Consider the following 24,702-nt stretch of genomic DNA (forward strand, 5'->3'; position numbering starts at 1 on the left):
TCAGAAGGGACTGTGCCATGTAAAATACTGCAGGAGTAGCAAACTCCTGCAACAAAAGGGAGATAATAGCTTTTTTTTTTTTTTTTTTTTTTTTTTAATTCCCTGAGTAAATTTCTTCCTCCTTTTTTAGTTTGGGAAGAAATTATATTCCTTTTCAGTGCTTTATATTCCTGTGCTGTAACAAATTTCTTTTATCTCTCAAAGTTTGCCCTTTCAAACTGAGTAGCTAAGGACTTTAATTTTAAATGAATACAGTAATGGGGAGTATAGCCATTTTCTTTGGATTCTTTTGTAATATCCTTTCATACCAAAACCAAGTCTAAGCAGCAGCAGTTATTAGTTAAGGGGCTGGTGGAAAAAAATAAATAAAATCTCTTGTCCATTGGATCAAGGAATGTCTAGGACAAACAGATATTTTATTTTATTTTATTTTATTTTATTTATTTTATTTTATTTTATTTTATTTTATTTTATTTTATTTTATTTTATTTTATTATTTTATTTTATTTTATTTTATTTTTTTCTTATCCAATTTCTATGTGGGAAACCGTATCCAATAGTATGGATGCATACTGCAACAGTATGTTTTTCTTTTACCCTTGTGTCCTCTGGCATGTTAAGTTGCCCCAAATGTATTTATTTTCTCACCTTTCCCTAAACTTATATTGCATAGAGCCACAGAATAGTTTGTGTTTCAAGGAACCTCTGGAGGTTCTGGACCATCCTCTGCCTCTTGGGTCCACGTCCAGTTGAGCTTTGAGAACCAGTAAGTATAGAGATTTCCAGACCCCCTTTGGGCTCCTGGTCCAACAATTAATTACCCACATTTCTTTATAATCTTTTACATCATTAAAGCACAGAGTTAGTCTACTGCCTTTATCTTTCCTGAACAGACTACAGCTAGCACGTGCTCCCTTGTAATCACTACTGCAGCAGGTTTCTATCATTTAGGATTGGACATGGCATCATTTTCATTGTTTAGATTCCCTGTATTAATATGCAGATTCAATTACCTCTCCCTGACCTGTATCCTTATCTTGACATAAGCAGGAGTCTAAAGGCCTCCAAATTAAAGGTAAATCCTTTCCAGAATTTAAGGATCAGAGATAGATCATTTCCAGCTAATAGCAGCACGTAAACAGCAGTGGCATAAATCACCCAGCACAGGAGAGCATATAAACAAGCATATGCACATGAATCCTCAGAATATTGTATAGTGGGACCTTTCCCTGGGAGAATCAGGAGCCATTTATGGAGTGTTAACATGAGACTGCATCACGCAGTAAGGAATTATTACATGAGGAACAGGAAATCAAGAACTCATCAACAGAAAGTGGAAGAAAAGGGAAGTGACTGTTCCTGTTATTCTTTTCTTGGGGGAGTTTGGTTGGACTTTATGTCTGCCTTTATTTTTTTTTAAATATTTTTTTTATTTGTGTGTGTGTGTGTGTATGTGTGTGTGCATACACACACAATAGCTTGCTTACTTGTTAGCAGTTACCCCCACTTACTTAGTCTGGAAGCATGAGCCATTAAGAATACTGAATTCTGTCCCAAACCATTGCCCTGAAATTCATTCTAAACCTTCTTGAAAGCTGGAAAGAACACATGACTTATTCAAAAGTTTTCTCCTCCTTTAATTTTTGGGAAATTTCAAGAGCAGCTGGGAAGAGCTGTCAATGCACTCGTGTTGTAAGGAGGATGCGATAACTTCACTAAGCTTTGGAAAAGCAGTTGTGTATACTGTGCAGGTAAATGTTGATTTCTGAGTCCCATTAAGTTTCTACGTCAATAGAACTGATGAAATGCAAGGCAATCACCTCTCTGGTTCAAACGGCTTGCCTTACTGCAGTGCAACAGCCTTGCTGTGCTTAATAAAAATCTTACAACTCTGGGTCACTGCGTGGTTAATTGCTAACAGAAAACTTGCTTGGGGAGAAAGTGTGCACATTTTGTTGTGTTTGTGGTAGCAGTCTTTGAGGACTGGAGCATGAGATTTAAGGTATTGGTGTTATGATCTCTTGCTTTTGCTTCCTTCAGCTTCCAAAATAAATCTTCTGAAGCACCAGAGATGGGTCTAGGAGCTGGCTGCATGCTGAGAAAGCACAGATCCAACTGTACTAAAGCTATCATTTCAACTTCTCTGAAGGACCTTTGATAATAATATGGAAAGAAAAGCCTCTGTTGTTTATAAATCTCTCCAAGTAATTTTTCACAATGTCCTAAGTGAATCCTGTATCCATATTATGAAGACAAAAGAAAGCTGACATGTCTAAAATGATATCTTTAAGAAAAAGAAATTCCCCAAACTATTCTCTGTACTCTAAAGCATGTACTCTATCTTCCTTGAAGGCATTTTTCTGAACTTTTTTTAAGATGAACACTGACAAAGTAAAACCTCCACTTCCTGTTCTTTCACCAAATCTAATAACGTCCCCTGATACAATGATCACTCACTCATGAAGACCTTTCCATTACCACTCAAGCATCTTTGCTGACTGCAAGGCCACTGAGTACATAAAAGACCAATTTTGTAAATGTCAAATTTTACTTCTTTTATGCCAGGTTTCTGGGAAACAAATCAAGAGCAATGAAGATACTAATACATCTTGATGTGTCTCCAGCCTTCTTTGTGCAGTTGGCTAAATAACATGGTATTTGATTTTGTTTGGTGGCTGTGCGAAGTGCTTCAGAATAGAAAAAGAAGGAACATTGGTTTAGTTTAACATAGAAATTAATATCCATTTAAAGAAAATAGAGAAAACACCATTTTCTATTAAGTAAAAATATTTCTTTTGGCTCCCTCAACTGTTTCATTTCTAAGTTTACTTTTTCCTTTAAACTTGAATATTATAATGCTTCATTTTGTTTTTAAACAAAAATACATTTGTCATGTTTTTAAGAAGTTAAATGAAAGAGACACCATTTGGTACACTTACCCCTTTATGAGAAATTGAAACTCTTTTCTAAATTTGATCCACAGAAACAAGTACTTCCAATTTCCATAAAACAGCATAGTTTGGTAGACTTGTTTGTTAATATTTGAAGGACAGCCATAATTCCTACTTTAAAATAATATTTTGTGTGCTTAGTTTTAGATTCCTAAATCTTGTTTCTGTCTGGCTTGGTACCACAATTTTGTAATTAAACATAAAACTTAAGCATGTGTTCCAATTCAGAAGGAAGAAATACAAGTTAGGAACTTGGCTCAGATGAGCAGTTTTGCAATTTTTAGTTAGCCCTAGACAGCTGCATTATCTCCACTAAGTCATTGCACATAGCTGAGCACTCACGTACCACCCTATCACAGATCGATTACAAGCCAGCACATGCAGAAGACCTGGAAAATATCTGGGCAACCATAGGTCAGACCATAAGCAGATTTGTAGGAACTGCTTAGTCAACCCCTCTGTTTTGTGCTAGCTGAATTAAAGCTGACAACCAAATTGAAAGATGCTTCTTTAAGTGTAAAAATTAAAACTAATTAAACAAATAAACAAAAATCAAGTGTTTGCAGCTAGATGGTGCCATAGCCTTATGCAAGCCTGACAAAATCATCAATGCTGTGTAAGAGCACTTGCACTTTACACGTGATATTGTACAAAAGCTGGCTATGATCTGAGTCAGAAATTGCTTCAGAGTCTATTTTGCCATCTCTAGTGCTGCAGAAATAGCAGGTACTTTAGAATTCTTCCCTGTCCTACAACACCCCCAAGGCAAATGAGAATCACTGCAAGATCCCCCTGTGCAGCAGCAGAATTGGTGTAATAATGGAGAATTTCTGTACCAGAAGAGAGATGTTTCCTGACATACTTAAGTTCTGTACGAGCTCTTCATCAAGCTCATTCACATGAGTGCTAGATGTGAAATGAGATCTGCCAGAAACACACAGCAGATCATCTTGCTTGGACTGGAGTTGAACGTTACGAAATCCTAGAAGAGATTACATGCACTGAGGATTTGTGTTAATGCTTGTGGTCTTGTTGTGCACATGGAAGAATGTGCTCTAATGACATCCTCCTGAATGTCATATATAAATTTTATTCTTTTTCCTGAATAGTTATCCAGTTCTTTCAGTTACTTTTCCTCGACTCCCCTAATTCCTCAAAAAGAGTATGAATTTTGTCAAGAAACTCCCACAGCAATCTTATGTAGCTGGGGGAATGAGTTAAGTACATTTATAAATATTATTTTCCAAAGAGAGTGATTCAATACTGCTCTTGAGGTTCACAGAACCATTTTAGTTGGAACTTTTCCATCCTTTCTAACAACTTAAAATTTGAGGTCATCTCCTAATTTTTAGATTATGACATAGTACAGTATAAATGACATGGAGTGCAAATGCATCATTACTACATGAATGCATTTAATAGAGCACTGGGATCGTGTGGCTCACCAGCTTGAACTTAATGGCAAAACCCAAAGAGAAGCAATGCAATTGTTAGAAGGCAGTGTTCAGTTGACCTAGGTGGTGTGCTTCATTTCTAATTTTAGTCAGAAACTAAAGGCAGACTTCAGCTAGACACAAATTTTGTATCTGTATTTAATAAGGAAAAATTCAAAGTTGCATCCCAGAGGAAGATTCACTCTCCTCTTACAGCTATTGAGTAAGTCTCTCCTTTTCTGCCCTGATTGAAATCTCTTTGCTCACTTCACAAAATATGCAGGTTATGGATTTAGATGAAGTCTGACTGCAAAGAGGTACGGCTCTGTCCCTTTGTGTGTCCTAGGAAGATGCAGTGTCAGGGTAGTAGGTAGGCCCTTGTCAGTCTCTGAACTTTTATTACTGTTAAGATATTCAAGACATTACTTCCAGTTTCTGTAGCTTCCTGTTGATCACACAATTTTAAAGACAGGAACAGCATTTTATAGGGCTTAAATAATAGAACATCACTGGCTATAAGTAGATATTATAACACTCAAATTTTAGTTATCTTGAATCTCTCCATATACTGCATGCATCCCTCTAGAAGTCAGGCTCATTTTCTCTGTTGTTCTAGAGCTCACTGCAGCTCATGTGGTCACATAGCCCCTTTGGGAATTATGCGCAAGCGCACTGGGAGTAGGATTCCATCTGAATTGAGACTGAAATTCAGATGAGTTTCAATGAGCCACAGAGACCAGCTGCTTTCAAGCACTGCCTAGATATTATACTCCTATTTTTGGGCTACTAAGGAAGGATTCTTAGTGTCTAAGCTTAAATTCATGTGCTTGCTTTGAAGAATCCCTGTCAGAGCAGGCACGTACCTAGGCTGGGCTGAAACTCCACAACACAGATGTGAGCAGGAGAGGGGCTGTACCTCTCTGCTCAAGGCCCTAGCAGCAAACTTGAGGAATGCTCTGAAAATACCAGACACATCTGGTAAATTAAATTCAGCAGAGAGCAAAATAGTCAGTTATATAAGAGGTTAAAAGGCAGAGGAGAAAAGTTTTAGATCTATAAGCCCTTTTAAGCAAAATAATGAGCATTCATATGCATAAGAGAGCATTCATAGGGGCAACAGAATCCCTAAGGGCAACAGAACATTGCTGGCTACATGTATTGTTTACAAAACTTAGCCTTTAGTTTCAAGGGGATTGAAATCACTTAATGGATTGAAATCTGTGACTTCCCCCTGCACTAGAAGGGTCTCAAAACCCAATTTCTTAGCTAGGTCGCCCTTCCACTAATTTATGTTTCACATTCCTCCTGTGATGGAGAGATATGTTCCTTCATTCCCTTTCTAATTCTTCTACCTCCCTCCCTGCTCTTGAGTCACCACGTCACGTAGAACCATATCATCATAGGAAAAGCAATCTCACCACAGGTGATCCATTTCTCAGTGTTCAGTACACTCTTTACACTTCAATAAGTACAAGCTGTATGTCTTGCAGCAAGAGGGCTATTGTATTTATTCTGTGCTCTTTATTTGTGCCGTGATTATATAGTTCTTTCTTGTAGTGACATTTGCAGTGAAAATGTGTACAGAGGAATTGTATAGAAAAATGTTACCTACTACTTATCTGTGCTGTGTCTTGTTTAGTTTTATGCCTTTACCAGTCAAAACTTCCTGAATGTAAAAAATAAAATAAAATTACTAATGCCATTAGAAAATCCATTATTCTTATCACAGGGAACATGAGGTAGACAGGATAGTGACAGGAATGAGGAAGGTTTCCATTAGTGCTTCTCCTAATCACACTTGCAAGCTATGTGTGACAGTCAGGTGCTTGGCTCCCACTCAGTGAAGGCCATACAGGTTTATTTTACCCTAGAAGTTGTGCACATCAACCTGAGAATGCAGCCCTTCAAGTTGGATACACATCTGTGGGCTGCTGCAGGCTGCTGGCCTCTATTTTCCATGGAAACTCTGCGAGGATAGCCTCACGCACAACCAGAGCACTCCAGAGGCTTGCAGGCATCCTGCCAGGCCCACTTATGCACGTATCCATCTTGGAGGTGGCAGGCTGATGAAATGGCAAACAGGGCAAGTACTGAGCCCACACTGAAGCCTCTTTGTCACTGTGGTATCAGTGTGGCCGCAGTTATTCATCAGAGGATTGTGCTCTGGTGTTCAGCAGAACTATTTTTCCACTGCTGTCACACAGATGTTGGGGCAGATGGGTGGGTCATTGGTTACGCCTGGTCTTTCACAACACAGAGCTTTTCACAGGCATTAGCCAGCTGGTTTGGAAGAGTTTTAGCTGTACAGGTAGAGGTGTCAATAAAAAGTAAGTCAATTTAGGTTACTCAAGAACAAATAGACTATGAGGGCTATCTGTTGGGATATCTGTAAATATAGTAAATATAGGAAAACCCTCAGAGGTAATATATGGATGCCAAATACAGGATACACCATTTTGTATGTTTAATCATCCAAACATTAATTGGAAATTAGATCCCTTAAGTGTAAGAAATAACAGTCTACAGAACTGAATGCCAGAGATTTGCTTTCCTCTATGTAAAAGCTTCAAGATATGACATGCAAATCATCTTGCTCCATCCAGCATTTGGGAATGCTGCACACTCTGCAACATCAACAGAAATCAGACATAAGAATTTCTTTTCATCATGTCTTCTTTGCTGGCAACACACAGTTAGCTGTCAAGATGACCAAGAAACTGCTACAAAAAGGTAACTCCCCCAGGCTGTATTTCTAAACTGCAGGAATACAGTGAGAGCAGGCAGCATCCAGGTGTAGCACATGATGGCATTCCTGTCGTGTCCTCCTTTGCCTGTGATGACAAATGTTTGAAATCAGCAACAATGAAGGGAGGCTGGAAAGCAACAGGACAAATTTAGTAGTTGTGCCTACAAGCCAATGCTACTTTGCAAGAGAAACCAGATTTTTTTTCCTTGAGGTCCAGAACAGCTGAAATCAGTACAAACAGTACTGAAATGACCCAGTGGTTGGAGATAGCAATACTCTGATGAGCACTGTCATCAAAGACACTTTAGTTTGGTCATAGATTTAAATTAATTCCTTATACAGAAAGATTTCCTCATTTATTGACTTCAGTGTTGCAGCAATGCTATAAAGACCTGAGAAGAACCTAATGTGTTTGTTGCAGGTTTTAAAATGAAATACAGAATGACTTTGAGAAAATGATGAGTAAGCAGGTAGACACAGATCAATAACTTGGGTGTCAATTGTCCTTCAAAATGCCAATAAAACTCCACAAAAAGAAGTTCTTGTTTGAAGGAATGGATGCAAAACAACAACAACAACAAAAAAAAAAAAACAAAAAATGTCCCAAAGAAATACATATGTAAAAAACCCGAGGTTGTTTGCATAATATGATTCATAAAGAGTGAAAATGGATTAATCTGTATGAACAGCCATTTTTCCTGCCTCCTCTAAAATCTTTCTGGAGAAGCTGAAAATGTTTTTCCTCCTCCCTGGCACCTTTAGAGAGGCTATGAAGTTACTTCTCTTAAATAAATCTTCTGTATTTGCCATTCCACTAGAACCCTCAGTTTCCAATGAACTGCAAACCTTCAAGGAATTTTACACACATTTAATAAACACATTTAGAATTGTTTTCCATATATATTTTATTCATTGCAACTTTCTACTACCATAGTGTAAGACCTTTCTCTACTTTTGTGTTAAAGCTGTATCTTTCTGCCTCATGAGCTGAATAAAATTCCTAATTTCCTCTCCTGCCTTTTAATTTCTTGATCCTTCTATCTAATTTAAATTCATAAAGTACTTTGAGATCCCATTTACATCAAAGACATTCTGCAGGATACCTCTGAATTGTATTCTGTTCATTCATCAAATTCTCGCCCACTCCATTTGGAACACACACTATTGAGTTTCTCCTTCCTTTCAGAACACCAGGAATTAAAGAAAGAGAACTGGCTTTTTAAAGCCCAGATGTTTGCGTATTTTAAACGAGACACATCACATTATTTGGACGCTTTCTTCTGTTTATCAGAAAGGTTTGCATCAGCTGGAAATGAAAACATCAAGCTTCAATGAATTGAGTTGGTGATAAAAATTGAAAAAGACGTAGAAACCTTTCAAAGACAGTAAAAATGAAGTGACACTTATCTCGTATTATTTGAGTGACTGCACTATAAGTCTAAATAATGTATTCTCTATGCCCAGGTCCTGATTAGAATTTTGTTCTAAAGAAAAAAAAGAAAAAAGTATAGTTTTAAATACCCTTTGCTTTCTCCCACCCTTCCTCCCCCCTTCCTTCTCCACAGACCACATGAAAGCCATTTCCAACATCACATTTTTGTATATGACCTTGCCTTCTGCCCCTACATGTGCATCATGTTATGTTAAATTCCCTGGGATCTGTACACCCTGGAAGTGCAATAACAAGTCAATGTTTTATTTATAAGTGTGGCAAATGCATATACCATTATATTATCTCAGCTGGGCTAGTTCATTTCATTTCACCTCATTTCCTATGTAACTTAAATTTTGTTTCTTTCTACCCTCCAATTTTGGCAGCTGCCTCTAATCACATTCTCTTTTCCTGTAATTCTCCTCTGGGCACATAGGAGACCACAATAAGCTTATCAGGAGCAGTTGTTTAAAAGTAAAATGCCATCAGTAAATGAGTGATAATAGGAACATAAACAAAGGGAGTGATCAGTGTAGCTTCAGCTCTGTACAGCATGGGGAAGTTAGCAAGTTATCCTGTACTGCATTTTCTGTCTTGATCTTGCAGCATGCTATTATTTCAGTCCTGAGATTGCTGTTATGGTTGCCTACCATACCTCAGTTCTGATTTGCATTTTTCTGCTACATCTCTAATACATGTATAGCTCCTGCCATCTGACTGAAACAATCCATAAGCTATTTTAACCTTCCCTTCCTGTAGAACATAATTATCATCTCCATTTTAGAGGTGGGGAGTAAAAGAACATCCCTACAAACCTGGAGGCAAGGGGGAAGTAGGCTCGTGGGACCAAATACCTTGTTCACAGTCCTGTTTTATTCCTAATGGAAACATGAGCTGTCAAGAAGGCAGTACAAAGAATTTGCTGACATTTAAAAGAAAATGTTTTTAGTGAGCTGCTGTCAGTAATGAGGTGATCAGTAGTAGAAACAGCAGAAATTAAAACTGAAAATGAAGGAAAGACCTGCTACTAACCAGTCCTTTTGGTTTACTAGAAGAACAGTGCAAGGAATGACTAGATGACATGACAGAATGGGGTGGGAGTAATTCCAATTTAGACAGAAAACAAGCAGTGCAAGGTAGAACACAATAGTTTGAATACATAGAGACAAGCTGTACGTTAAGCATTAGAAGAGAGAGTACTCAGCTTTGGCCAGAAGTGGGCTATGTGATAGTTTCATACATAAATTTGCAAGTTCCTTATTTCTATGGTAATAAGCCTGGTGTTTTCTGTGTTGTCTCTAGATGTCTGGCTGATGCTTAGAAAGATACACAGTAGAGAACACATTACATTTTTGAGTGTTCTGCGACTTACTGTCAGCTGACTTAAAACTCCCCTGCCAAAGCACACACTCACCTAACCAACACAACTCTAAATGAGCATCTGTAGAGTCACTTGCTGCATACTTACCTGATGCTGTTATCTGTTATTGCAAAATTCAGGCTGGGACTTCATGATGAAATACATCAGTCTGGTGTCCCTAATCTACGTAATTTAAAGTAAAAATAAATTGAAAGAATGAAGCAGAGAAAAATATTTTTAGCTGGATATCATTTATTCTGGTCTATACTAATCACTCCCTGCCTTTGTTAATTAAGTGACTCATTTTTAACACTGTGTTTTTAAGCTCATGCTGGTTAATACCCTGTGTGACCAGGATCTAGCTTGTGTTAGTCACTGAATCCCACTGTTCAAGAGTGAGTGAAATTCAACAACATTCTCTCCCCACAACAAACACCTATTAATGTATCCAAATATGCAACAAAAGAGGGAACAAACTTAATTCTGTTGCAAAATAAAAGAAGTCAATAGAATGACTTCTGTGAAAAAAAAACAAAAACAAAAACAAAAACAACAGCGTGCAACCAGAACAAGATTCCAGAGGACTAATGATCATCATGCCCTCATCAGATCAAAGTCCCAAGAGTATATTGCATTGCTATTTGTTGACCTTCTCATCCAGATTCCTCTTCAGGGCAAGTCCAGTGATATCAGTAAGATCTAGAACAAGTTGTAATGGTAGGAAGACAGGCTTACTGACTAACACACAGCAGTTTGCAAAACTAAGTTAGACCATTGCACAAATTTCATAAGATGAACTGCAAAGTCTTGTATGAGCGCACGCATTTGAATCAGAAGAATTCATGGAATACCATTTCAAAAGGTAAAGAAAGTATCCCCTATGCTTCCTATTACAGGCATCAAATCAGGAAGACATTTAATGAATGTTAAAAGGTTTTGTTTGCCTCACTGAAGCAAGCGGGCTTGCCAGAATTCTTAAAACTATATTTTGATCAGGTTATTCCTGAATCAGATCTATTTTACCCACAGAAACAGATAGATGCATGCTTTTGGCATTGTATTCTTGAATCTGCTTGTTTATGAGAAATTGCCAAAAGCAACTTATTAGTCCACTTAAATGGATGTTCTTTTTTCTCCCCATAATGAAGTCATGATCACAGCTGAATATTTCATTGTGCATTGTGACCAAAAAAAAACAGCCAAAAAAAACAAAAAAAAACAATCCAACCAAAAAAAAAAAAAACCCCAAAAAACTGAAAATAAAATCACAATACCAAACCAAAGCCAGTATTGACAGTATTCATTTATTCCAAAGCAAAACTGAAGACATCCACAGAAATGGTCTTTTCTTATTCATATATTTTCTTATTCATTCCCAATGATTTAAATAAGAATTTACCTATAACTTAAAATATCTTGCATCTTCGTTTGTATCTTGAGATTAATGTATCTATTCAAATAACACATTTCCTACACCAGGCTGTAGTGGTTACTGTTGTATAAAAACCCATGGGATTCATCTTAGCATATCATGGGAGGCAGGGTGGGGGGAAAAGACATAGTGGAAAGCTTCTTCACATATCTAGATGATCTGGCTCTTTTTGAACATCAAACAACAGAAAAACATGACACTGACCTTTCTCAATACACCACAAGACATAGGCTGAATTCTGTCCATAGTGTCAACATCTCCTGGGTGAATAGGATACTGGCTGCTTCCACTTTTGTGAACATTGTTCTACTGATGACTCAGAGCCAACTAGCAAATGGAAAACCACCATCAGCTTTGATATAGTAGCAAAACCCTCAAAAATACCATTCTGGAATAAAACAAACCCAATGAAATACTCCAAAAGAATAGAAGGCTTAAAATGAAGTGACATGCAAATGCACATTTATATTAAAATAAAGAAAAAAAATGCAAGTGAATATTTAAAGTAAGAGAAGAGACAATCAAAAAGAAAACAGTATAGCTTATTGAACAGGAGGTAAGGGAGGGACCCTTAAAGATTTGACTTCTTTAAGTTTCATGCAGTCACATATCAAAACAGGCTGTTGACTGACCTCAGGGGAATCATTGTTTTCCTACACCACTTGTAAAAATATTGATTCTCATCTGCTTTATGAAATGAGCTCTGCTTTGAAAAACAAGCCTCTAAAGGCTGCTACATAAATATATGACTACTTGGCATAAACCAAGCTGAGAGTAGGATATGCACTACAACTAGAAATACCATACCTGCACATGAAATAGAACTATGTGCTTGGAAGCAAGGTTAACAGCTAATACACTCCAATCTCCTATTCTTTCAAAAGACCAGCTAGCTGGAAACCATTCTCAGATTGTTTAGCTTCTCTTTTAAGCTATGCATAAAGGCGATTCCACATCTCTGAACAGCCTGGTATAGTTTTTCATTAGTCCACTAGATAGAATGCAACTCCTTGTATGTAGCCCAAATCTCTTTGCTAAAAATAGTCAACTTTTCTCAATTTCCCTTGGTGTATATGTAGAAAATCTTTTATTTATTGGAAAGCTTATATCTCTCTTTGCAATGCTTTTATAAATGATGAAAACAAATCCAAATCTTTGAAGAAATCCTCAGTTGTTATTTTCACAGCCCCGATTTTTCTATTTTGCACCCTAAAGGGCTCTTCACCACAACTATCTTATTTGTTTTTGGGATTATCAGCGGTTTTGTGATTACTTGTAACATTTTAGCCAAATACCACATTAGTTATAAGGAGCAAAAAAAGCATCTGAGATTTCATCTGTGTGTGTTAGGCAGGATTAGGAAAAGAAATGGACTTATTTTGTAAGGAAGGAAGAAAGTAGCAGAAAAATTAGAACAAGGATCAAAACCTTTCTGTACTTAAAAGCTGTATTCCAAAACCATGCTATTGCCAAGAGGCATGCGGCACATATATAGCGTAACCTGGTATTAGTTTGGGTGGATTTCACTTCCATTATCACCTAAGTATGGGGAAAGCATAAGCTGGTGCATGGTGTGGTGGTGGGGTATATGACTCTTTTTGGAGCTGTGTGATCCAATGTATGTTGAAGACTTCAGGTGTGCCATTTACATTTGTCCTGTTAACAGTGATTAGTTACGGACTTGAGAAATAAATACGGACTTGAAGGTCTCACTGTTCTCAGTAGGCAGGCAAAATTTTTAGATAAACCGTATACATACAGAACTAGAGAATTAGACTTTTCATGCCTTATCTTTACAGACCTTTACTGTCAAAGCTAAAAGACAACTCTGATAGCAAGATTTGAGTGTTCTTGGTACCAGGGTCTAGAAGGGGACATTCCTCTTCTTTAGAAAGATAACATCATTTGACAGCTATGGGGAAAATGTCTGCTTAAGTTAAGCTTTCTCTTAGCCTGTCCACTGCATGAAGAAAATAAATAAATAAATATGTTTTGGATTCTAATTGGAATATGCATTTTCTCCAAAACCTGACATAGAATCTCAAAAAACATGCATTTGTGTCATTAAGTCCTTTGTTTCCTTTATGTGCACTGAGAATTTCAGGCTAAGATAAACAGAAGATGTTAAAGACAATATATGTTCTTAGAAGGAAAAGCAAGTAAGCAAGCTTTTATATATTATCTGAATTAAACTGGTGTGTCAATCCCCAAATTTTATCATCTTTCACATATTGTGAACAAAGAAGGACTGGTCTTGAGAAAAGTCTGTTTATCCAGCAATACAACAATACTTTGAATTTGTGTACAGACCCACATCTAAGGCTTTCAAAGAGCTTTACAAATGTTAATCCATTAAGTATCGGTGTAAAGCATTCCCCTGAGGTAGGCATTTTTAATTACCTCCATAGTACAGAGCAGAAGAAAGCAAGGCACAAGCAAATCTGACCAACTGGTTTGTAAGGTAACACAGCAAATCAGAGCATAACTGCGGAAAGAACCAAAGAGTTTTGACACAGACCTGTTGCAAAGCTTGCTTCTTTGTAGGACTTTCATTAATTTTTACATGCTAGGAGGAAAAGAGGGAAGTTTTAGCAAGTGGATAAACTAGCTAGACTTTGGTATGAAGTTACACCATAGACTGAACAGAATCTTTGCCCCAGAGATCATTGGTTAGATTGCTGTCCTGAATGTCTTTAAAAGAACTTTCCTGCAGAAAATATTTAAAAAAAAAAAAAAAAAGAAAGAAAAAAACATGAGTGAGAGAGAAATAAACTATCTGATTTCCCTAGAGGATAATGTAGAAGTAGGCCTTACTTCTTCACTTGAAACAAGTAGTGTATGAGTTTAGAATTAGTCAATTCACCTGTCATCAAGTGCTATTACCTTCAAGAAATGCTGGTATCCCTCTTGGTTCTGCTGGGGGGGACTTACTAAACAATCTTATTGATGCGGTTGTAGAATAACCTTATGACCCCACTCTTACAATTCTACACTTTACAAGCTATTATCAGTGATTTCTTATTTTTAGAGGAGGCAAAAAAGTATTAGAAGGTCACATGTAATGGTGTTTATGCTTCATATAAGAAAGATGACAAAACATTTTTTATGAAGAAATGAGTTTTGTTATCCTCCCCCCAATGGATCTGTTGAAGGGTTTCCTTTCATATTTGTTTTCATAATTTTATGGAAAAACAGATACACATACACAAACAACCACCCTCCTCCTCCATGGAGCAAGAAATGTCTCTACAGAGAACCCATTTGAATATTCATAGACACTTCCGCCCCCCCCCTCAACTCCTCACACAGCTCTGTGTGATGGATGAAGAGAAGTAGCTTCTTAATTGAACTTATTGGAAACTGATTACTTAAGTATTTAAGTGGAGTTATAAGGAGAGGGCAATATATTAATATTAAAGATATGCACAAGTCTTCCTTAGATAACCCCTGAACTGACATAGATAGTTAAGGGTATGCTATCCATATATATGAGTGTATATATATATATATATATATATATATATATATACACACACATATAAACATATATAAATATATATATATATGGTATATGAGTATATATGAGTAAAGTATTCCTCCTCTTCAGTGATCTTACCAGGGCTACTTTCACTGAGTATCTTGGAGCAGGAATACAAGCCCTCTTCCCAGTTTTCTTCCTAGCAGGGATATGCAGCATTAAAATACACTTCTTAATAATGTTATTCTTTATAATAACTCTGAATAAGCTTACTCTTTTTTATATCTAACATTACCTTAAATCTCTTTATCTTCCTCAAGTAGCTTTCCTGTGATTGAATCAATAAAGACTGCATAGCTACAATCATTTTTTACCTTTAGGCCTCTGTCATGATGTATCTTTCTCAACCCTTTGAAATATTCCTACTACCCAGAATACTTTCACTTTGAAATTAAGTCAAGCATTCTGGTTTGCTCAGAGCTGCTGACTCTCTGAGGTATTTGACACCAGCAGTATCATCATTTGCCATCAACCTGGACTCTGTAATCTGAATAAGATAGATACATTCCAGCTCTCTCATCTCCTGCTGTTTTTTGTTGTTCTTTGGTTGTTTTTTTTTAAACATGGTGAAGAACAATGTAATGATAGTGGGTGACATTTACACAGGGTAACATTTGCTGAAGTTATTTGCTCGAAATGCAAATCTACAGTCACTTGGGAATTCAAGGATGCCTTGTTTTTGTGTAGTATGCCAGAGGAAAAAAAAAAAAATCTGTGATCTATCTGCTCCAAGAGTGAGTAGTGTTGAATGAAGTTCTACTTCTTGCTAGTAACAAAGCAGCTCTGGAAGAATTACCCATCACTACTCACATTTACTCTGCCTGCCTTTTTCAGCCTAATTGTTTCAGATCTTCCTTGCCACATATTTGAATTAGTACCAGAACCACCATTTAGATGTCTTTGCTTTGGCAAAGACAAACATGAAGTAGCACAGCATTCATGTGCTCCTGTGAAGTGACTCTTCATACAGTAGCTAGAACCCAACGCATGCTTGCCAGGACTTCCTACATACAAAAACTTATGCTCTGTCACTGCATGATCGGTTTGCTGAGGGCTCCAAGTGTGTTTAAATATTAAACTATCCGCTGTCTGATAAGGGCATCAATTGTGTGTTTGGCATATATCTTCCCTGTTACCTTCAGAAGGATTTTGACAAAAATATGCTGTTTTGGAAAAAGCTGATAAATAAGTCTAACTTTGTTCAGGTGAACTACAGACCTCTTTCTGCTAGCATTACTGAATTCAGCATAGGTCTCTTTAGAAGCTGAGAGCTTTTCTGCTAGTTGCCATGCATAATTTCAATGATCAGTTCAGCCCAGGTCTGCAAAATATGTCAAGGGGCTGCTGAGAAAAATAGCAAGCAATCACAGAACTGAAGTGTGCCATGACAGAGACACAAGAGAAATGAAGTTCTGTTTTTGTCATCATTCTGCCACTTTCTAACTTTGCATTGTGAATTTTCAACCGTAATAAAATGCTTTTTGCTTCTTAAAGTGTGTATAGATCTAATTTACAATCAGGATGGAAGTGTATTGTTGCTTTCCCAGACATGGCATTTAAATGCCCATGCTTTATCTTGTACCACAAAAAACACAGAGCAGTTCATGTGGGGAGCTTGGAGAGGCCTTTGGGGGAGGTGATGGACACAGAAGTGATAGACAGTCTCCATTCATCCTCCTTGCTCATCTCTGTCTGGTGTTATTTCTTTGCACTACAAATGAAATGACTTTCCTTTCACCTCAGTTTATTTCAGATTATTAATTTAGACCTGGGGCTCTTTTATACTTTTGCTCGATGCTTGGCACAGCAAAGGTCTGATCTCAGCTGGGGCCTCTGGATACTTAAATTTTAACAATTGCCCTCAAGATGCAGAGTTTAGAAAGAAGCCCCTTGCAGTCTACCTGTAGGCCATACAAAAATAGGCTCAGAGTAGTGTGTAATAGTTTGCAAAATGAACACTCTTAGCCAAGCTATTGATATTTACAGGGACAAGAATAAGAATTTGAACGGTACGTATGTGGCTATGGCAGCTACACTCCTTCTCCTGTGCTTCTGTCCTCAAAAGGACAGCTCTTGTGGGAATAAGTAGCATTTCTGTATAGTAAATCCTCAGGTTTTAAATACCTGCCATTAATCATACAAGCACAGCTGAGGCAGAATTCCACATTTGGCTTTGTGTCACAATCACAAGTTTTTATAGCCCAGTTAGGACTGGACTGTTCTGTTTCAGTCAGTGAACTGATGCAAAGGCCAAAAGACCAAATCCCTGGGTTCCCCCAAATTTATCTTGTACCCATCACTGCCATTTGATGGTGATGATTCTGGTGGGGAAGTGACACAAGCAGAGCTCCAAAAGACTGAAGTTTTGTGACTGAGATCAGAGATTTGCTGCTGACCTGGCTCGGAATAGGTGACACTCTTCCTCTGTAGCACACTTTATCACCACCTCACTTATGAAAGCAGTCAGTCCACCCACAAACCGCTGGCATGAAGATGCAGTTTTCCCTCTGAACCACTAGATGCCCTTAGATCTCTTTGGTTTAAGATTTCTTCCACCAACCAGAACTGTTAATAGGGAGAAGAAAGCAGCAGCATCTCAGCTAAGCCATTAAAACAATAGCACGTTCGCTGGTGGGGTAAGTTTTCCAGATTAGAATAATATCTGCTCTATAAATGTATTCAGTTTAAGCACTGAAAAGGAGAGCTGTATACATAGTAAGGAATTTATCAGTATCACTCAGGGATGAAAGATGGCTCCTCAGGGCCACTCCGATAGAAGCAAAGAAATTAATATTACCAAGATAGAAGTCTCTCAGTTGCCCCAAATAATAGACAACTCTGCAGAAATTTAACATCTCTGGCAAAGGTATCCTCAGAAGTGCAGAGCACAATAAGAGACAGTTAATACAGCCAAGTTCTGGTATTATTGCACAGTGGTATAAGCTAAAGTAATGCCACTAATTTCAGTGGAGTTATTGTAGGTTTACATCAGTGTTATGTGAAAGTAGAATCTGACTGCTTGAGTACTGAACTTAGGGCATGGGGGCCCTTTGCCACGTACAGCAAAAGTACGTACTAGTCTTTAATCCTTGCACGGAGTCCGTTGCTGACTGTGACAAGAGCACCCTTCTGCTTAAGCATACCAAGCTTCACCCTAGATCTGATCAATAGGCATCTTGGTGTAGACTTGGGGAAGATAAAGATCATATGTCAGGTATTCCTCAAGAATTTAAAGATTTGTGATAAATATTTGTTAGGCACCTCCACCTCATGTTCCAGGACTTTGTCTGAGCCAGCATAAACTGACAGAGCTTCCTTGGCTTCCCCTGGGTTTTCTCAGCCTGCATGCTCTGTTTGGCGAGGCGGCCTTCAGTTTTCATAACACAGGTGTTTCTGCCCAAACATTTCAGCAGCCTTCACATAGTAAGGAAGTATCGTGAGGTCTGATTTCAAAAAAACAGCTTGCAGTGATCAGTTCTGCCACTGAAAATTAGTACTAGAGGAGGAAAAATAGCAAAGCTAGCTGGACTCATACCTTTTTGCTTGAGTGCTGCATTGGTATAGCTGCAAAAGATCACCTTTCTTTATTCTCAGCTTAGGGGATCCCTACTACAGAAGAAAATTCTTCTGGTAAGATAGGTAAATCTGTTCTTAATTGAACAGTTGTTCCTGATTTCTACAAAAGCAATCATATTACAGGAAACACCTTCCTATTGCAAAAAGGATGTTGAACCAGGCTAACATACACCAAGATTTAAGGCACCACCTCTCCATTTTTATTTATATTTATTTTTGATGGAAGAATGTATTCGCTTCAGTTTGCAGCTTCAGGGCCTTGTGAGACCAAACTTTTCTGAGGAACTCAACAATAAATCACTTGGCAAGCGATTCTCAGAATTGCCTAACACAGAGATGAAACTCAGCCAGGCTGTGTTGTTGTATAATCACTGTAATCTGGTTTACACTTATGACTTTATACATTATGCATCTATCCACCTGGATTCTTTTTGAAATCTGACCTTTCTGAGCATGAGGGGGGAAAAGCAGCTTGGTGACCTGAAGACTGTGGTTTTTTCAGCATGACTCAGAATGTCCTGTCCCTTTGAGAAGTGCAATATTCAAATTGGATTTGACAGAGAGTGATTAGCTAATTTAGAAGTTCCTTTAGATGCACAGATGTTGTCTATTTCCTAAGGAGCTCTCCGTTACTGGATATGAATACACTGAAAAGCTTGCTAAGTTGAGGTCTTAAACTTGTCACATACAGAGGCTGGCTAAGGTCTATGTCTTTGTAGATGTTCAGGGATTTATACGAAACCGTTCTCAACTTACCCCATCCACCAACATTCCCCTCCAGATTTGCTAGCACATTTCCTTCAACTTCTGTTTGTGGTTTTTTTTTTTTTTTTTTTCTTCTAAGTTTCTCACCTCTCACAGAAGCTTAAGGGACCTTATATTTTCAATATTTAATCCAGTTAATCCAGGAGCCATAGCAGCTTTGTGCTTGAACAACAGTATCATACAGGAAACATTGCCCTGTGAGTGGAGCTATCAGCAAGAAACACAGATAGGTCTTAAGCCCCAAATGCCTGCTACCTTTTAGCTGAAGGATTGCCTCCTTTCATCACCACTGTAGTAAAGTCTCAGCAGTTCTAGCCAAGAAAAGCAAATAAGGACTTACTTTTCTCCAGACCCTCTCACCAATGCTGGAGTGTAGAGAAATCACTTTGCTGTTCTTGTGTAAAAAGACTTTGTAAAAACACTTGCTGCTCCTAGAAGACCATATGGAGAGGTCAGGTTAATGGCTCTGATGAGCAGAGACCCCATGAGCTTAGGTGTTCCCTCCTTAGGTTTTCATTTGATTCTGAACACCTGATTTTATAAGAGTGAAAGCAGAGGGTGGCTCTTTCAGAGTTAAAGGGTGCTTTCTGAATCAAAAAGACAGAGACACTAGAGATAAAAGGAAGGCAGATTTTGCTTGGTACACTTTACTACTAGGAAGGAGAGGGTTGTTTTTTTTTGCTGCAGCTCTTTCCTTGTGAAATAAGTGGCCAGTGGTTATAGATTTTGACCTGCAGAGAAAGGCATGGATACTCAAGCCTTATACTTTCCTAGGTATTAATACCAGAATAGACCATGAGGGTTATTCAGTGGGGCTTTATGTGCTACAGGTATTAGTTTTTGTGAGATGATTCCTGCCTCTTAGCACAGGGGCTTATGAATAAGCAGGTAAGGGGTGACTGTAAAATTACTTTATAGAAGCTGTTATGGACTCGTGGTGTAGTACATACTGTGTAGATGATTCAGTCCATGAATCCTGACACCAGATAACCAGACAAACTTTATGGAGGACGATACTGAGTAGGCCCAGAATCTGTGGAAAGGGGCTTTGTAACTTCATTTTCTTAGTAGGGATAGGACTTGACAACCATCCCAGTGGCTGCTAAACAGCTCTGATACTTAATGATATTCAAATGGAGTCTTTGGGAGCAGCATAGCAGGAGTAGTAGTCTTTCAAGCTATGCTCAACTCCTAAGAATTGTGTTCTCTTTCCCAGTGTAAGTTTTTTAAGACCAGTTGACGTTACTCTCTGCGACTGTAAGACCCATGAGGATATGTTACATGTGTTTCCTGTTACTTCTCCTAGGTAAGGTAATACTCCTTGGGTGACCTAAAGATCTCAAAGATGAGACCCAGGCATGATCTTCAGGGTTTAGGCTAGACGAGACATTTTTATTTATTTATTTTTCCTCAACCACTTGCCTCAACTTCTTGCCTCCTGACTAGGGTAGCATTCATCATGCGTTTCACATTTGCCACATGTATTCTTTGGAGGCAAACCAGGCTGCATGAAACTGGTTTAAAAGTACCCTGTGCCTTCTTTACCAGGGATCCTGACTAGGATGAAGGGAAGCCCACCTGTCTCCATTAGATGTCCTGCAGCCTACAGAGCAATGCAGATCTCAGGCTCAGCATGCTCACACAAGAAGGTTTGGGCTTCTGCTCCAGTATGAGATAATGACAGAGTCAGAGGAAACTATGTCATCCTGTGATCTGATTTTCATCTTGAAGGCTTCGCTCGGGTTTTGGAAAAAAAGTGACATTTTTCCAGTGACATTTAATCCACCCTCATGCACACTGTTTTTTGTCTTTCCTGACTGAGTTCTGTTCAGGCAGAAACTTTTCTCAGCTACAAATAGCTGCATTTATTACAGGCATCTGTGCTTCCTTTAGGATACATTGGAAAATCCATTACAAATATATAATAGGACAGAGTCCAAACTTTTATGTTTTGGGGGATTGGAGAAGAGGACCCATTACCTGGAAGAAGCTTGGAGTAGGCACAGTTCTGATGCAGTTGTAACGTCCACAGTAACATATGTTGCATAAGCCATTTGTCCATCTTTTATGCCTGTTCCTTAGCCAAGCATGGCACAGTCCTGATCCCTTCTGGATGGCAAAAACACGGAGGAGAGAACAATGCTCTCTCTCTTTCTGGTTACTACAAAAGGGAAGCAATTAAGATTTAAATGAATGTAGGAGAATCAATCTTTAAGTATTTGGAAGTGGGAGTCCCAAAGAGAATCACGAAGGAGTGATTTTAAAGTGAGTACAAGAAGGTAGGGGGAGGATAAATATATTAAGAAGGGAATGCTTTAGCAGAACAGCAAGAAATGAGAGAGAGCTGTTTGATTACGGGATAGATATTAAGGGTCTGGTGGCGGCTCTGTTACACAGACCATTTGAAAAAGCAGACTAGACAGAGTGCTATTGCATATACTCCAAGGAACCATCCCGTCTCTGCAGGGAGCCTGCCTGTTACCTGGTAAATGGTCTGATTTTCTAAATGTGTCACGTGGCTATGCCTACAGTTGGCTTTAGCAGGACTTCTGACAGTTGAATTCTTTGAGGAGAAAATGGCTTATCAGCAATGGCCTTGTTCCCATCTATGTGACCATGAAAGCTGCAATGGATTATTATTTTTTTTTGTCATGATACATGCCTGAGATTCATGGCTTGTCCTGGATGCAGTAGACAACGCCACTTTTTTTGAAGGGCTGGTGTCCCACTGCCCTTTGCTTGTATCTGAGATAATATAAAGTGCACCAGCAGAAGCACCTGGCACCACCTGCCTCATTCGTATGGCATTTGAACCACCATCTGCAGCTGCCTGAGGCTGGTGGAGTTGCCAGGAGCAGAAGAGGTAGATGCATTGCAGAGCCAAGCAGCCCCATGCAGTGGAGAGCAGCAGGGCTACTTTAGTTCTGCAAGGTTTCCCCTGCCTCCCTGGGCTGGGGATGGCACACGCTGCGGGCGTTGTGACGCCAGCACTCTGGTTAAATATTTAAATTTCATTTACTAGAGCAACAGGGGAAGCTGCAATTATGCTTTACTGGGAAAATTATTTTCCAGCGTGCAGGTTAATTTTTAATTTGTCAGATCTTTTGCTACCCCATTCTCCTCTGTTAGCCATTGTCCCTCTTCGACCTCCATTTTTAATTCCCTTTTAATTTGCTTCAGTGACAGAGAAAAAGGAGGAAGACTGGAGGTAAAAAGCAGGCTTCTTTGGACTGAGCAACATGTGCTTCCCACCTGCACGGTAACAAAAAATAAATCTGCAACACAGCCAGTAAATTAAAAAGATTACAAATAGACCAATTTCTGAGCCATTTAAAATATGTGCTGTTGGTGCCCTGTTTAGCAATATATATACACAGAGAGCAGGATTTATGACGGTTTGCTATGCACTTTAAATATCATGAAAACCAGTCAATTTCTTTTTGTTACAGGCTAAATCTATCTTGGCAGCTCCTGCTACAGCCTAGTTCCCGTTGCAAAACAGAGAAGTGAAAATGGTGTAGACTGCTTGCTAACTGGATTTAGTTAGAGACTCTGCTAAGGACTGTAGTTCTTTATTATTTAACAAAATGTCAGGAGGCAAAACAGAGCTTTAGATTTCAGTCAGTATGAATTAAGGGACCTTCTTTACTGGTCTGAATGGATATTCTCATCTCTGTGTACGTATCCTAACGTACGTGGTCTGGTTTCTTATGCTAGTGAGTCACAATGGCATCTGAGCTGTTTGATGGAGGAATGCGTGTGCTATACAATGTGCAGTAAGTGTTGCTCCTCCCTGAACTTAAATTAATTTTACCATATCTGTCCTTTCTTGTATTTTCAACCTTCTTTGAGATAATCATGTAAAGCAGATCTGCAAACTTCAGTGTGCAGCAGGGAAGAGGGAAAGACACAGCTTGGGCAGTAACTAGGAAATGTCTAGATAAAGAAAATTCAGGGTGAGCACCAGAAATACCATCTTTCTAGTGAACTGTGGTTTCAGTAGAGTCTCCAGGTACATCTTGGGGCCTAAAATTACTGAATGTCTTAACTCAGTGCAGCCCTCACAAGATTAGCCCTAATGGAAGAGCAGTATGGGTAAACACTGGCTGCTCATTTACCTTTTGCTTTTTTGAAAGCTTCACAAAAATGACTTCTGTGCTGAAATGAAGTATAGGAGGGAACTGCAGTGCAGTGTTTGCAGGACTGCAGTCACAACACTTTTCCTGACAGCAATAATTATGCATCTGTATTTCACAGCTGTAGGAATCCTTCCAGAGAGTCACTGTCAGACAGGTGTAGGACTCTGCAGGGCAAAACTCTAGATAGCAGCTTCATGTGGGTTGCACCGATCCTCCAGGAGGCTTTAAATCACTTATTGAACAGACACAAATAAATTGTTCCACTTTCACCAGAGGTGTCAGGCAGCAGAAAGCTTGTGAGTCTACTGCTCTGCAGCAGGGTGGATCCATTGCTGCACTGCAGCAAGGCATAGCAGGAGTAGGAGTGCCTGATTTGAAGCCATTTTTCCAGATTCATCATGTATAATTTCTACATGTCTTTTCTTTGATGTCTCAATCAGAAACAGAAAAAGAAGAGTGTAGCTGTGGATGTAAGGATTTGCCAGGAAAGCACAGCAATTTTTATAGCTACTCTGCTACCTGGTTATACAGATGACTGAGTTTAGTCTTCATTAACAGAGTTTTACAGCAGCTGTTAGGTAGATTTACAGGTAAATCTATAACGCTACATGTTAAGAAAGTTTTTGTATGCCCATCCAGAGGCATTCCATCCAGATGATCCCACTGAATGAAAGAAGACCATTGCCTGATCATTTTGGCAGTCCATTTAACATTGCATTATCTCTGAAACAGGACTCTGCAGTGAGTACTGTAAGTGTCTGAATGATAGACAGTTGCAAACAACTTACCTTCAGGTTAGTATTATCCCATTTTCAGAGCTGGTAATAAAGTCATAAAGGTTTCCAAGTCCCTTAATTTCTGTAGACTTTCAAATTAGCATATGGATGTCCTCATTACCTGTGTCAATATCCAGTTATTTTTCAGTACTGCTAAATATTAGGTTTTGTGAGTTTTCATGATGCAACAGGCTTCACAGATTAACTTTGGATTGCTCTAAAATCTTTTTCTTTAAGCAGCTGCTGCCCTTACTGCGTCTTATGTTATCTTTTGATAAGAATATTTTCCCTGTAAAGTCCTTAGCATCTTCCAGGAAGTACCAGTATGACAGCAAATTTGCAAAATGTGTCTCTATCATAGATTATACCTCAGCTTAGGCTAGTGGAGAGCTGGCATTCTGATCTAATGCCTGTGCAATTACTCTGTGAAATGAGTTCCTGTTATGCCCAGTCTAGACAAGAGAGCTCAGCAAAAAACAGGGCTTCTGTTTTGTACCAAAACCTTCTTGTGTTCCTGGATTTATAAGAACGTGAAATACTGAGCCTTTTCCACA

The 24,702-nt window shown here is 38.6% G+C and overlaps 3 long non-coding RNA genes across 4 annotated transcripts in view; 1 reads left to right on the plus strand and 2 right to left on the minus strand.

Moving 5' to 3' along the window:
- Window positions 1–6,912: 6,912 nt before the first annotated feature.
- LOC137853812 (uncharacterized) lies at window positions 6,913–19,752 on the minus strand. Of its 2 annotated transcripts, XR_011094725.1 has the most exons (4): window positions 19,574–19,752; window positions 14,971–15,031; window positions 11,559–11,681; window positions 6,913–7,257 (listed from the first exon to the last, which is right to left on the minus strand). It is a non-coding gene; the product is annotated as an uncharacterized lncRNA (long non-coding RNA). The 2 variants fall into 2 exon arrangements; XR_011094726.1 differs by lacking the exon at window positions 14,971–15,031 and having other exon boundaries at window positions 19,574–19,748.
- Window positions 19,753–19,832: 80 nt separating this feature from the next.
- Window positions 19,833–21,194, plus strand: LOC137853814 (uncharacterized). Its single transcript, XR_011094728.1, has 3 exons — window positions 19,833–20,121; window positions 20,450–20,539; window positions 20,782–21,194. It is a non-coding gene; the product is annotated as an uncharacterized lncRNA (long non-coding RNA).
- A 68-nt stretch (window positions 21,195–21,262) lies between these two features.
- The window catches only part of LOC137853813 (uncharacterized), a 39,203-nt gene continuing 35,763 nt past the window's right edge, over window positions 21,263–24,702 (minus strand). Inside the window, exon 3 of the long non-coding RNA XR_011094727.1 lies at window positions 21,263–21,394. This is a non-coding gene — a long non-coding RNA (uncharacterized lncRNA). The remainder of the gene's footprint in view (window positions 21,395–24,702) is intronic.

The sequence above is a fragment of the Anas acuta genome, chromosome 3, assembly GCF_963932015.1.
Source record: "Anas acuta chromosome 3, bAnaAcu1.1, whole genome shotgun sequence".
NCBI lineage: Eukaryota > Metazoa > Chordata > Aves > Anseriformes > Anatidae > Anas > Anas acuta.